The sequence below is a fragment of the Periplaneta americana genome, chromosome 15 (genome assembly GCF_040183065.1).
Source record: "Periplaneta americana isolate PAMFEO1 chromosome 15, P.americana_PAMFEO1_priV1, whole genome shotgun sequence".
NCBI lineage: Eukaryota > Metazoa > Arthropoda > Insecta > Blattodea > Blattidae > Periplaneta > Periplaneta americana.
In genome coordinates, this window is record NC_091131.1 from 14,420,547 (window position 1) to 14,435,067 (window position 14,521).

At 36.3% G+C, this 14,521-nt stretch overlaps 1 protein-coding gene across 1 annotated transcript in view; it reads right to left on the reverse strand.

The window, feature by feature from the left end:
• Positions 1-497: 497 nt before the first annotated feature.
• LOC138714658 (cysteine and glycine-rich protein 2-like) overlaps positions 498-14,521 on the reverse strand; it is a 217,235-nt gene continuing 203,211 nt past the window's right edge. The window contains exon 6 of the mRNA XM_069846722.1: positions 498-3,362. The gene's annotated coding sequence lies outside the window, so the exon portion shown is untranslated. The remainder of the gene's footprint in view (positions 3,363-14,521) is intronic.

Here is a 14,521-nt window from a genome sequence, read left to right on the forward strand (position 1 = left end):
ACCACACCTACAGAAACATCAACACAGACATGGAAATACTGCACATTCAACCAAAAAGCCAGAAACTCAACACACTAGAACAATATGAAATATACAGACACACGTAAACACACCCCAACGATATTCTCAACACACAACTCAACTTCAAAACACATACACTCTTTGACTCTACACTACGAACGCACCCTCACAGGAAACAAGAGGCGCCAAGACCAACAACGATCAGTTCTGAAGATGACCCAAAATAGGTCGAAACATGTTAACAAGGTACGTTAAAATTTAACACAAGAAAGTTCTTATCATACATATTCAGAAGTAAATTTATTTGTAATGCATTGTGTCACACGTTTGTGGAATAGGCCTAGTACCCAGAAAAGTTGGTGAATAGCGATAACAACACTCTTGCAGTTCTACAGATGAAGTTCGTCTTCTCTCGTAAATACAGATCAGTTACTGTACCCTATTTTTGGTCCGGTATTGAATAATTAACACTTGCAAACATTTCACACCATAAATTTATTCATCGAAAATAATACACAAGAGTACTAAATGAAGACATGTTATCAAACTTTTCAATTGTTTTAGCTGTATATGCATTGGTAGAATAACAACTAGCAGCAATATGGTTTGAATACAGTAGTAATATCCAGTTCATATTTAAAAAATTTCGACAGAAGGGTACTACAAAATTGTGTTGTGGCATTTTTTGAAACCCTCTTCAAAGTGAGAAACGATGTTTTGTTACGGGACAGAAACAAAGAAAATGGAAAAGAATAGATTGTGAACCAATTGATCATGCTGTAAAGTAATTAAAGAGAAAATAAATTACAGTATTTAGTAAATTCATTTCTTTGCAGGTACATCTGCCAATTTTAAGATAAAAAAATATATAGAAGTTGGATGAATTAGGCTTACATAGGGTGTAATAATTACAATATGCGATACGCTGCGTCGAACACCTTATTGTGAACTAGGAATCTATGTTAAGGCGAAGTAATTGTGAAACCCATACCAAACAGCATGTGAATTTTGAGATTGCTCCATTCTCGTTGTGACAGAGAGCTGTGATACTGTGTGTAAACGGGCAATGGCACTAAATAATACAATAACTACATTCGAAAGAGGGAGAAAGCTTGTTTTCTTCTTGTTTAAAAAGTTTTTTAATACAATAAGCGTTGAAGTAGTGAATTTATATTACACACACTTTCTCTCAAAAGTAGAGCTTTCAGGATTTCATAACGAAATATATTTCTCCCGCAGTCAAATAACAATCTCATATAACTTAACAATAATAATATTAAAACTCATATAAATTATGAGGGAAAATCGTGCGGTATGTATATACACATAGCATTTATATGTTTATTCGTTCTTAAAGAACACTTTTTAAATGCTTTAAACCACTCCGACTCCCGTTTTTCTGTTCTCTCAAACTCTACCCTCTGGAGCTCTTTATTTTCGGTCGTTTGAAGGTAAGATGTTCTCCATGAATAGTGGTACGGTATAGTGTAGTGGGCATTGTTTAGATGTGTCCTTCAGATGATGGAAGACCGTGTCTCAAAATGCTGTATCAGTTTGCATTAAAATATAATTAAAGATATCTTAAAATAAATAATTAACATATCATAAATTATTACTCGTGAATCGGTTGCCAAAGAAAGAAAATGAGACATCTGAAGTACATCAGCTCTTGAAATCTAAATCTCCACCACGGATTAAACTTTATTCAATGTATAATCCGACATTTCAGGGATTGAATTGAAATGTTCGTATTTACCGACCTTGCCATGACCGAAAACCCGAGCATTTTAGGCGTGAAAGCAGCCCCAGAAAGTAAAAGTTTGAAGACATCAATTAAACTAAGTTCTTCATAAAAAATAAATAAAAAAAATAAAAAAAACTTCAAGGAATGAGTTCTATATAATAAATCTTTACACGCTTTTACTAAAATAAAGTTAATACATAACTAGGCCACTGCCCATCCACAGTAAGTCAGCTTCAAAATGTTTGCTGTTATTGTTTCATTAAGCACGAAAGACATGTTTGCTTTTTGTTTTATCAATAAGTTGTTGAACTTCAGGGAATTGGAAAAATCTGTCTTAGACACATAACAGGTTAACTTATCGACATCTGTCATACATAATTACATAGCCTTGTCTTCCCCATTGGTTGTATGAAGCGTTAACTATTAAAACAGACGCTAACTGAAGAAATGGGTAACCACACTAACACTAACAGAAAACTGTGAAGGCTACGTCACACTGGTTGTATGCTGGCACAATAGTCTCTCCAAAGTTAGAAATTCTATAAACTAACTAAACTAATAAGATGGACCACATCCTACATCTACTTAATCTAAGTAACCAAAACGCATATTAAGTTGCCGAACAAGAAAAAGATCTGTTTTAATAACCTATTCATATAAGTTAAAATTGTTACCAGAATTTCTTCGTACTTTGCGCCGCATTTTATGCCGATATCGCAAAGTACGAATAATTACATTGCCAAATAATTAAATAGAACTCCGAAATGCAACTAAAAAAAAAAGATGGATTCATCACATTCCGCATAATACATTAAGCCATGAAAACTTACACCTACGACTAAACTAATATTTCTAACTTTCGAGTCGTATTCTGCCAACATAGTTGGGTACGGGGATACCATGAATGCAATTGAGAGAGAAATCTGTATTGATACCATTGCATGAATATGAGATATTTCATTACATGGAGTTAATGCTATATTAAGGGAGAAGAATTCTACAGCCCAAATAGATTGGGAATAAGAATTCTTTACCACCAGGGAGATGTCGAGTGGTTTATAAATTGAAATAGGCCTATATAAGATTATGTATTTTCAAGATTCGATCCTAGTACATGGACGGGTAGAATCTCATTGCTGTTATGTTGAGTCCCCTCGTAGGACTTTGTCTCTTTCCGAAGTATTACATCTCATTCACAAAGGGGATGTAAATTACATTTCACATCACAGGCTGTTAGGTATGGAAAAGTAGTGCTGCTTCTATAAATGAAATCAGATCCAGAATAAGAATATTAATGTCTTTTGTTTTAATCGAAGAAATGGAGTAATGGAGTGTGCGTATCAAATTATTTCAGTAAAATTTGAGGGAATAGTAAAAATTATAGACTAATTTGTCGTGACTCTGATTTAAATAATTTCTGAAAAAGCGTCCACACCATGCTTATGAAATATCTACCAGCGCATACACAGCGGTTCAAAGCTCACAATGTTGTACAAAGGACGACGGATCACCTTCTCCGCACAGTCGTTGGCATGACGTCGGCAGTACTCGCAATTTGACAGTTGACAGATTTCAGACCACGCGTCCAAACATGTTCCTGAAAATCAGTGAAACATAAAGTCATTAATACAGTCATCATTTAGCATAACATTGCAGATTCTTAGGGTCGAATTCATAGTCGTCACTTATAAAATGAGGAAACACTTAAGTAATGAGCATTTCCTTAGCACTTATTTCAGATCGTACTGCAGAGACGCTACTCATTCATATGCCCTGAGCATTCCCTTGACATCGAAAGAAATATGGCAACATGGCTAGACGTGAGCGCTTTCCTACATTCAATTGTTTTCCAGCGCCTTCAAATTGTTAAATCGGCATTATTGTCATACACAAATACAGAAGTAAATATTATAGAGCTAAAAATTATACAAGATGTCCAGAAAGCATTTTACAGAAAAGAAAGAAGTGAGCTAAGATAACTAGTTATGAAATATGGAGATATCGTCGAAAGTAAAAAAAAAAAGTTGATAATTGTTCTCTCCAAAAGAAGAAACTGACATGGAACAAAATTGCAGTTGAGTTTAATGCAAACTCCGGAAATATTCCTGTAAGTAAATCATTTTAATTTATTTTTCAGTTGTTTTTATGCTAAACAAAGTGGAAATGATATAATTACGCAAATTTTAACAGCTTATTCCTTGGGTGGAATACAAACAAAAATGCAAATAACACTTTGTTGGGATTTGAATACTTTTCGAAAAAAAAAAAAAAGCCACTTAAATCTACTTGAAATGCTGCTGTATCACAAAATCTCAAAGCAACCAGTACTTTCAGCAGTGGCGAAATTGGTAAGTCTCATGGTTGCAATGTGAATTTAAATGAGAGACACCAGAATATTCACAACAGTGTTCTTGTCGAAACGGTATCTCCTCTTAAATTGTTGATCATTATACATCTCTAAAGGGTTCTCCATATCTCTGATATATCTTTTGCTTGCCGAAACTCATTTTCATTTTAATTACAGAACTCAATAAATTAAATTAAATCATAATCATCATCCACTGTATACTGAATCAGCTGATTACAATGCATATGAGGAAACATTTGAGTGAACTGACAAGCTACCTTATTTGAAAAAGTGTTCACTTCAGTGGGATTTATGAATTGGAAATTATTATAAGCAACTGCTTAAGTGTTTCCTTACGATAAGTGTTGACTATGAATTCGGCCCATAGTCATAATCTTTATTGGAGGATTAGGTTTCAAAATCTGTTTGATTTTAGTTTTCATGTTCTTGCAAATGAGCTTGCTTACCGCTGACTAAACTGTGGATCAGCGTACTACTGGGTGTTCATTTCAAACTGTGTCATGACGTCACTGTTGTGAGTCAGCGATTTGAAGCGAGTTTCAGCTTTTATGTCAGAGAAGTTGCCTATTAATCAAGGCGTTCAATCTGAACTTGAGAACGTGTACGGTATAACTTGAACGTCGTAGCAACAGATGGCTGTCTGTACGGTCTGTGTGCTACCATAACCTCTTTCGAACTGTGTTTTGCGCGGGCAAGTCGTACCTAGGATATTTGTTATCATCGGTTGCGTACGGCAACATTCCACAACACAAACCAAATGCTCCGTGTCCATGTTGACCGTCGAAGTTAATGTCAACAAATACTGCACGTAAGTAATCATCTTAATCCTCTCCACATATCCCGACGGTAAGAAAAAAAACTCACCTCAGTACGTGTTTCCAAACAGTTCACATTCCTGCCACTACTCTTCTGAATGAACGCCGTAATTGCCAGGCAACTTCTCTGGCACATAGGTAATACGCCTCTGCGGAAGTGTAGGAACATTGAATTCTCTAGGCTCATCGGCTAGCCACATGACGGCATACAGCGAGCCACGACACATTTTGAACTGAAGACGCAGTATATGCACGGAGAAATCTGGTACGCATGCACGAAAGAAACCTTTCCTCGTACGCAAAATATACGAGAATTCTAATATCCCATCCTTTTTTGCGTGTAACCACTAATATTCGACCTACATTAATAGAAAAAATTAAAATATTGTATTTACCAATTCTAGTTCTATTACCTTAATTCCTGTATGGATGTTGCATACACTTACAGAGATTTCCTCAAATCACCTGTCACTATTTATAATATTTAAAAATATTGAAACAAGTAACGACAGAACGTTTTTAATAATGGGTGCAGAATGATTACTAGGATTCTGTAAAACATTAATCATTGAACATTATATTACTTACTTACTTACTTACAAATGGCTTTTAAGGAACCCGAAGGTTCATTGCCGCCCTCACATAAGCCCGCCAGCGGTCCCTATCCTGTGCAAAATTAATTCAGTCTCTATCATCATATCCCACCTCCCTCAAATCCATTTTAATATTATCCTCCCATCTACGTCTCGGCCTCCCTAAAGGTCTTTTTCTCTCCGGTCTCCCAACTAACACTCTATATGCATTTCTGGATTCGCCCATAAGTGTTACATGCCCTGCCCATCTCAAACGTCTGGATTTAATGTTCCTAATTATGTCAGGTGAAGAATACAATGCGTGCAGTTCTGCGTTGTGTGACTTTCTCCATTCTCCTGTAACTTCATCCCGCTTAGCCCCAAATATTTTTCTAAGCACCTTATTCTCAATCACCCTTAACCTATGTTCCTCTCTCAGAGTGAGAGTCCAAGTTTCACAACCATAGAGAACAACCGGTAATATAACTGTTTTATAAATTCTAACTTTCAGATTTTTTGACAGCAGATTAGATGATAAAAGCTTCTCAACCGAATAATAACACGCATTTCCCATATTTATTCTGTGTTTAATTTCCTCCCGAGTGTCATTTATATTTGTTACCGTTGCTCCAAGATATTTGAATTTTTCCACCTCTTCGAAGGATAAATCTCCAATTTTTATATTTCCATTTCGTACAATATTCTGGTTACGAGACATAATCATATACTTTGTCTTTTCGGGATTTACTTCCAAACCGATCGCTTTACTTGCTTCCAGTAAAATTCCCGTGTTTTCCCTAATCGTTTGTGGATTTTCTCCTAACATGTTCACGTCATCCGCATAGACAAGAAGCTGATGTAACCCGTTCAATTCCAAACCCTGCCTATTATCCTGAACTTTCCTAATGGCATATTCTAAAGCGAAGTTAAAAAGTAAAGGTGATAGTGCATCTCCCTACTTTAGCCCGCAGTGAATTGGAAAAGCATCAGATAGAAACTGACCTATACGGACTCTGCTGTATGTTTCACTGAGACACATTTTAATTAATCGAACTAGTTTCTTGGGAATACCAAATTCAATAAGAATATCATATAATACTTCCCTCTTAACCGAGTCATATCCCTTTTTGAAATCTATGAATAACTGAACATTATATTATTCAGATAAAATTTAAAATACACTCAGAAAGAACAACAGTAGGCACAAATTTGATTTATGATTGAAGATAAATTTAGAATTAAGCAATGGAAGAAAAGTCTAAATCACTATCGAGGGACATCTTGTAGAGGGGGAAAGGGAAGGCTTGATAATTTTTTTAATAGATGCAGTTGAAGTTGTCACTGTCACTCATGTTAATGTAAAATTAATACACCAATATTGCTAACTACTATTCAGTTAGCAATTTGGTGTATTAATTTTACATTAACACGAGTGACCATGACATGAAGATGATCCTATTGGTATGTCTTGTTATCCTGAGATAAAGATCTTAAATGCCCCCAGCTCTGTGATTATATTCGTGTGATTAATTTCTTTTCCAGTACGCCGATTCTGAATATACACTATAGCAGAAGCAGGTTAGACACCGCGAAAACATTGCACCTTTAGGAATTCTGGTTTACACAGAAATGTCACCCGTCGCTCTTCAGTGTTTATATAGTTTCATGAGGACTATAATTTAACAAATGTGTATTATGGAATATTACCCAATTACTCAAGAAACAAAAGTTATTCGTGGCTGACATCCGTTACATGAAGCGAATGATATATAAGCCTACACAATTTTAGAAATGACTTCGAGATTTTCTCTCCACTTGGCGTAAAAGTAAGCTGCAATATCAGTATACTTACTGGCTTTTAAGGAACCCGGAAGTTCATTGCCGCCCTCACTTAAGCCCGCCATTGGTCCCTATCCCGAGCAAGATTAATCCAGTCTCCATCATATCCCACCTCTCTCAGATCCATTTTAATATGTTGTTGTTGTTGTTGTTGTTCTCTAATGCCAGGCGTTTGACAATAAAGTCATTTGACCTCTTGCACTCCAATATTTTTCGAAGATATTATCATGACCAGCCACTGAGGCACAGATTTTGAGGTGTTCCGAATCCATTTCTTGGTTTGAGTTGCACAATGGGCAGTTAGGGGACTGATATATTCCAATTATATGCAGGTGTTTGGCCAAACAATCATGGCCTGTTGCCAATCTAAATGCAGCTACAGACGATTTTCGTGGTAAATCGGGAATTAACTGTGGATTTTGATGCAGAGAGTTCCATTTTTTCCCTTGGGATTGTGTTATCAAATTTTGTTGAAGTCTAAGTTATGTAGATTTAGTAAATCTTTTCACAGAGTAATACACAGATTTCGTAACAGGTCTGTAAGTAGCAGTGCTGCCCTTCTTTGCTAAAGCATCCGCATTCTCGTTTCCCAGGAGTCCACAATGGGATGGTATCCATTGGAATACAATTCTTTTATTGAGTGATATTAATTGAGAGAGCATTTTAGTTATTTCTGCCGTTTGAGATGAAGATGTGTGTTTAGAGACTATTGATAGAATAGCTGCTTTGGAGCCTGACGATATAACTGCATTCCTAAATTTATTGATGTGGCATAGAAGATTCCTGAGACTTTCACTTATTGTAATGATTTCACCATCAAAACTTGTTGTTCCATATCCAAGAGATCTATAAAGTGAGAAGAGGCAGCACGTAACACCTGCACCGGCACCTTGTTCTCTGGAGATCAAGGATCCGTCGGTGTATAAATGAAGCCAGTTTTGTGGAGGGTACCTAATATTGGTGTAAAGTCCATTCCATTTTAATATTAAATGGACTATACACCAATATGGTATTACAGCTTTTGTTACATACAACATGAGCTATTCGCCATGGATGAATATATAATAGAATACAAAACTGCGGTCAGCACCATCTGACGGAAGGGGGTTCAAATAAGATAGTCAGCACCTTTTAAACAGAACTTCAGTTTTTAGCTAAATAAGTAAGAAAACCACAAAGAATAACATTAATAGGATCGAGTATTCTAATATATGAATGTATTCAAAATGTATTAGTGAAATATATCGATAATTAAATTACTTTCGTAATTAGCAGTTTTCGAGAGGGGAGTAATAGACGAAATCCTCATCTGTCAAGTGTCGGGTCCTTCATGAGCTCACGCCATCTCATCATGTCTTGAAATTGACGACTCCATCCAGCAGCCCAGCAGACCACGTGTCCAACTTCTTGTCCGCCGGTTTGATATACTCGATACATGGCTCCTATCCCTGTTGTCTACATCCTCGAATGTTTTGTCGCATTTTACATGTCCCACCCCTTAGCTCGCAGTGTGTAGCGTATAAATTTCATTCCACTCCCTCCAATGCAACCCTTACTTACTCCTCGCTGAGCGTTACGCTTTGTCGTGATTGTTTTGTTTTATGTGCCGGGCCGGCGCCTCTACTCTGTTTGTTGCCTAGCTGCCGCTGAGCCGGCTCGGTAGGTGTCGCCGCGTAGCATTTCACAGCTTTTTACCCCCACAGCCTTGCCACACCCCCTCCCCCGCAAACCCGTGTACAGTGCCGGCACCGAGGAAACTCAATTTTATTCTCACTTGCCTTTGTCACCTCGTATTTAAACCTCGGCACAGTGCAAAAATGGAATATGTTCGGTTATTAGTGCATGACGAATGTGTCTTGGCTGATTAGCACATGCAAAATGAATGGAGCACATAACATTCCACATCCAACATGCCATTATTTGAAATTATTACATTTTGCTCATGGTTATCCTCCATTTATAGTCGTGTCGCTGTTATTTCCGGCGTGACTCCTCCTCCTCTTTCCTTACGTCTTAGGAAGTGAAGGCTCTATAAAGTCTATGTAGGTAATATCGTTCGCCATTTTTGTTCTTTCGTTGCCGAGCTACCATACGAGGAATCTATTTGCCGCACCGTTAAACATTATCATGTCGTAGCCCCTATGATAATAAATCAAACGCACTGTAATTCAGCAAATAATTGAGCGGGAAATAACGTCTTCGTGTGTTTTCTACGAAAGCTGACGAAAGAGCCAAAATGGCGGGCGATTATATTAAGTATTTATCGAGCCCTAGGAATTGAATTACACATCACCAGCGAATGACAAGAGGCACACGTTTAAATGTAGCCGACCTGCAACGTGATTGGCTGCCGGAATTAAGAGCGACGGGACTATAATTGTGCATAGGCCTATGTTTTGGTGGTAGGCGAGTATTGTGCATCTGGTGGGACAAATTATGATTTGCTTTCGAGGAATGTAACCATCACTGCTGAGATTTATTGCCAACAACTCAGTCGCCTTGAGGCCGCAATGTAAGAAAAACGACCGGAAAGACTCCGTTAAGTGACTTTGCATCATGGTAATTGACGTCCGCATACTGCTAACATAAGAATAGCGGTTATTCAAGGTTATTCCACATCCACCTATTCTTTCGCTCTTGCTCCACCAGATATTCTGTTCCAATAATCTCCGAGGATTCTCATTTAGTAACGAAGGTGCTCTTCAAAATTAGTTTCACAATTTCTTCAACTCCAAAACACCGGATTTCTTCAGGCGTAGAATCGAAAACTTCCAGAACTTTGAGACTCGGTCATAAATAATTCAGAGGAATATATTATTGATTCGTTTATGTATCTTGTTTATCTAATATACATACATATATATGTATATATGTATATATATATATAAGCTTATATATCGTCGGTTTCTTGGTAAAAGTGATCAAGTCCAAAATGCAACATTGTTGGGAAAAGGCATTTAAAAGTTTAATGATCCATCCAAAGATAACTGTACTTCTTTAGATGTTAGTAATAAGTTATTTTGAAGGTAAATGTGCTATATTATTAGTTTTTAATATAAAATTATGTCTTAAAAATTCATATTGCTTTGAAGCCTTCAATGTGACTTGGTCACTTTTACCAGTAAACCGACGATATATATATTCATGTATGAGGTTTGGCCGTTCTCATTGAATACAATGACTATAGGTAGCCATACTGTAGATATCTATTAATTTGAGAAAAATCCGTTCCAGCACCGGGAATCGAACCCGGGATCTCTCAGTTCTGCGCTCTGAGTACTCTTTCCATCTGAGCTATCCCTTAATACGATTTTTCTCAAATTAGTAGATATCTACAGTATGGCTACTTACAATCATTGTTTTCAATGAGGACGGCGAGGCCTCATATACTGTATGAATTATATACGAGTATGTCAGACGTTAACAGTATTCATAAACTGTTGTCGAAAATGGCCAGAAAGTCATTTAAATATGCGCTCTTGCATACGTGAATTGGATGTCTAAAAGTGGAGGTAGTAGGCTATTGATGATATCAATGAGAAGAGTTCGGTCGGCACCGTGGATCGTGTCCCGGCATAGCTCAGTTGGAAAGAGCGCTCAGCGCGGAGAGCTGATAGGTCCCGGGTTTGATTCCCGGTGCCAGCACGGATTTTTTCAAATTAATAGGTATCTAATGCATCAAGTTAATTATGCTCGTTTATGTGAGTCATTACATAACGCGCATAAATAAACTGTACACTTAAGAGGGGCACTCGACAGATGGAAAATAATGGATTTAATAAGCAACCCATTTTTGGTCATTGATGTTATATTTTCCTATGTGTCTACGTTAATCTATGCCAGGCGGATCGCTGGAGCATTGACTGCTGATGAGTGATGAGTGGCGGGAAAGGGAGAAGCTAGGCCTATTATTTTCAGAGAGATGAAGTTAAGTTTTGGAGGAGTACGTTACTGTAGACGAAAGACGGATTCACCATTTCGACCTAGAAAGAAACATAAAAAATTGAGAGTTCCCCTCTTCTCCCAGCCCAAGAGAGGTACGAATGTAGAAATCAGCAGAAAAAGTTATGGTCTCAGTTTTTGGAATGCACAATAGATTCACGAGTGTTTATTTCCTGTATCATGGTATCATTATCCGTACTGAATATTATTTGACCTTTTAATGCTACTGCGGAAAGTACTAGAGATGAGGAGACGAAGGAATTAACTGAAGGGACATTGCAAGACAATGAGTTTTAACTTAGGCCTGTGTGTCAGCTATCATATTTGCCAAATTTAGCTTAATCAGTATGCTTCCTATTCTAATCCTGAAACAGGACTTGAAGGAAGTTCGAGAGCGATAATGATGTGGTGAAAAGCGTTCAAAAGTTGTAAATTTTATGTGAGGCTTATGTAAAAGCTTTTGTATCGTGCCGATAAGTGCATTGAGAAAACAGGGCATTATTAATTATCAGGGAAAGGATTTATATGTAAATACATATTTACTTATAAAGCTAATATAATTTATATTTTGCATTATCTTTATGTTTCACAATGTGTAGGGTTGAAAAATCCTACTTTTATTTTCCATATTTTTCCATATTTTAGAGTTTAGTACATATTTTCGTTAATTTCCATATATTTTCCATATTTCATATAAAACAGTCCATATTATATTAGGTTTAACAATAAAACAAAACAAAATTCCATTAACTTTTAAAAATACATTTCAACAATAGAGATTTAAACACATGTTCAGTAATCCCTTTAACATCAGAGTTATTTGAAAATTAGCAGTCCTATCAACAATGGGAAAGTAAGTTACAAAACTGTATTAATTTAATTTAAAATTTTTAACAGACTTCAGTTGTGCAGCTCAACAGTTAAATGCCAGTCAGAGTACACATAGGTTCAGTTTTGTAAATCATACTATAAAGACGGTAAATATGCCAAAAGTACGTCATTCAGTCAATTTAAAATCAAAACTAACAAGTTACATTTCAGAATTTAAAGAAGATGGTTTATCAACTGACAATAAAATATTATTTTGTAATTTGTGTCAGTGTGCAGTATCATCTACACAAAAGTTCCTGGTGCAACAACACATTACAACTAGTAAACATCAGGCCAACAAACAACTAAATTCCAAGCAGAGACAATTGTTTTTAACACAACCAACAACATCGAATGTAAGATCTGAGTTTAACATCGACCTGTGCCGTTCTCTCATCTCTGCTGATATTCCTCTCTACAAACTAAAGAATAAGGTCTTCAGGGAATTCCTTGAAAAATATACTCAACATACAATCCCGGATGAGTCAACACTTAGGAAGACGTATGCTCCATCCATCTACGATGAGACAATACAGAAGATAAGAGATGAAATTAAAGATAGTTCAATTTGGGTTTCCATTGATGAGACTCCCGACAAAGAAGGTAGACTTGTTGGTAATGTAGTTATCGGTTTGTTAAGTGAACAATATTCTGAACGAATTCTTTTACATTGTGATGTTCTAGAAAAGTGCAATAACAAAACTATAGTTAAACTGTTCAACGAAGCTATGGGTATCCTGTGGCCAAAGGGTATTATGTACGATAATGTGTTATTCTTTATTAGCGATGCTGCCCCTTATATGGTCGAAGCTGGACAAGCATTATCTGTTGTATATCCTAAATTGACTCATTTTACTTGTGTGGCGCATGCATTTCATCGTGTGGCAGAAGTGGTCAGAGACAATTTCCCTAAAGTAGATTTGTTGATTTCATCAGTGAAAAAAGTATTTCTCAAAGCTCCCAGTAGAGTTAACGTGTTGAAAGAAATGTACCCTGAAATTCCATTGCCACCAAAGCCAATTTTAACTAGATGGGGTACATGGCTAGAAGCAGTTGAATATTATGCCGAACATATAGACTCTATTAACAATGTTCTCCTTGCATTGGACTCTGAAGATGCAGTCTCAATTGATACTGCGAAAACAGTTACCTGTGACATAAGTGTGAAGAATGACTTAGCTCACATTCAGCATACATTTTCATGCATCATAAAAACGCTCAAAAGTCTCCAAAATAGGCACCTTTCACTATCTGAAAGTTTTGAAATTATAAATAGTACTGTGGAACAACTGAATCGTGGTAGAGGTAAAGTTGCAGATGCAGTAAGAGCTAAGGTGGACACTGTACTTTCAAAAAACCCTGGATATGAAGAACTACAAAAGGTTGTTGCTGTGATGAGTGGTGAATCAACAGTGAAGATTAACTTGGACTTATCCCCAGCAGACATTGTGAAATTGAATTATGTACCAGTTACTTCTTGTGACGTCGAACGCTCTTTTAGTCAGTATAAATCTATCCTCAGAGACAATAGAAGAAGATTCACTTTTCAGCACTTGAAAGAAATGTTTGTAACCTATTGTTATGGTAACAGACAATAAAAATTGTGTTTTGTTGAAACTACATTGGAAGATAAGGTACGTCCATTATATTTTTTGTTTAGTTTGATTAAAATGTACCAATATTTAACGTACATAGTCATTTTTTTATAATTTTAAGTCCATATTTAATTCCATATTTTGGTAAAAATCCATATTTAATTCCATATTTTGGTAAAAATAACTACATATATATTTACATATTTCATATATTTTTAGTCCATATAAATCCGTTCCCTGTTAATTATATTGAAAAATAAATAGGCATCAATCAAATCCTGTAATTTTTGTGTGGTGGGCTGAAGATCTATCAACCTCTTTCCACTTCGCAGTTGACTGAAGAGCGTTTTACCGTCTATATTGAAATGTTGATTATCCCCGATCTTTCATCGGAATAAATTGATGTTCCATAACTTGTCAAGTTTTCTTATGAAATTGCGTGAAAAGAAATTTAAAAACATTTAAAATACTGAACATAACCTTACTAAAATGTAGCCTATAACGGTAACTATAGATACAACATTGAGAAGTTGGTTAAGTTTTCTTGGTTTACTAAAGCTAATTTAAGCTCACAACATTTATGGAATAATGAAGTGGATTCAGTTTTAGAGGTTAGGGATTACAGGTATTAATCGCACCAATTCAAAAGGTGAAATGAACCGCAGCAATTGTCTTCCATATTAAGTTGCTTGAGTATTCTAATCCTTGTCAGCATGTGAAGTAACGTCCAATTATTGTACAGCGTGTATGTGTAT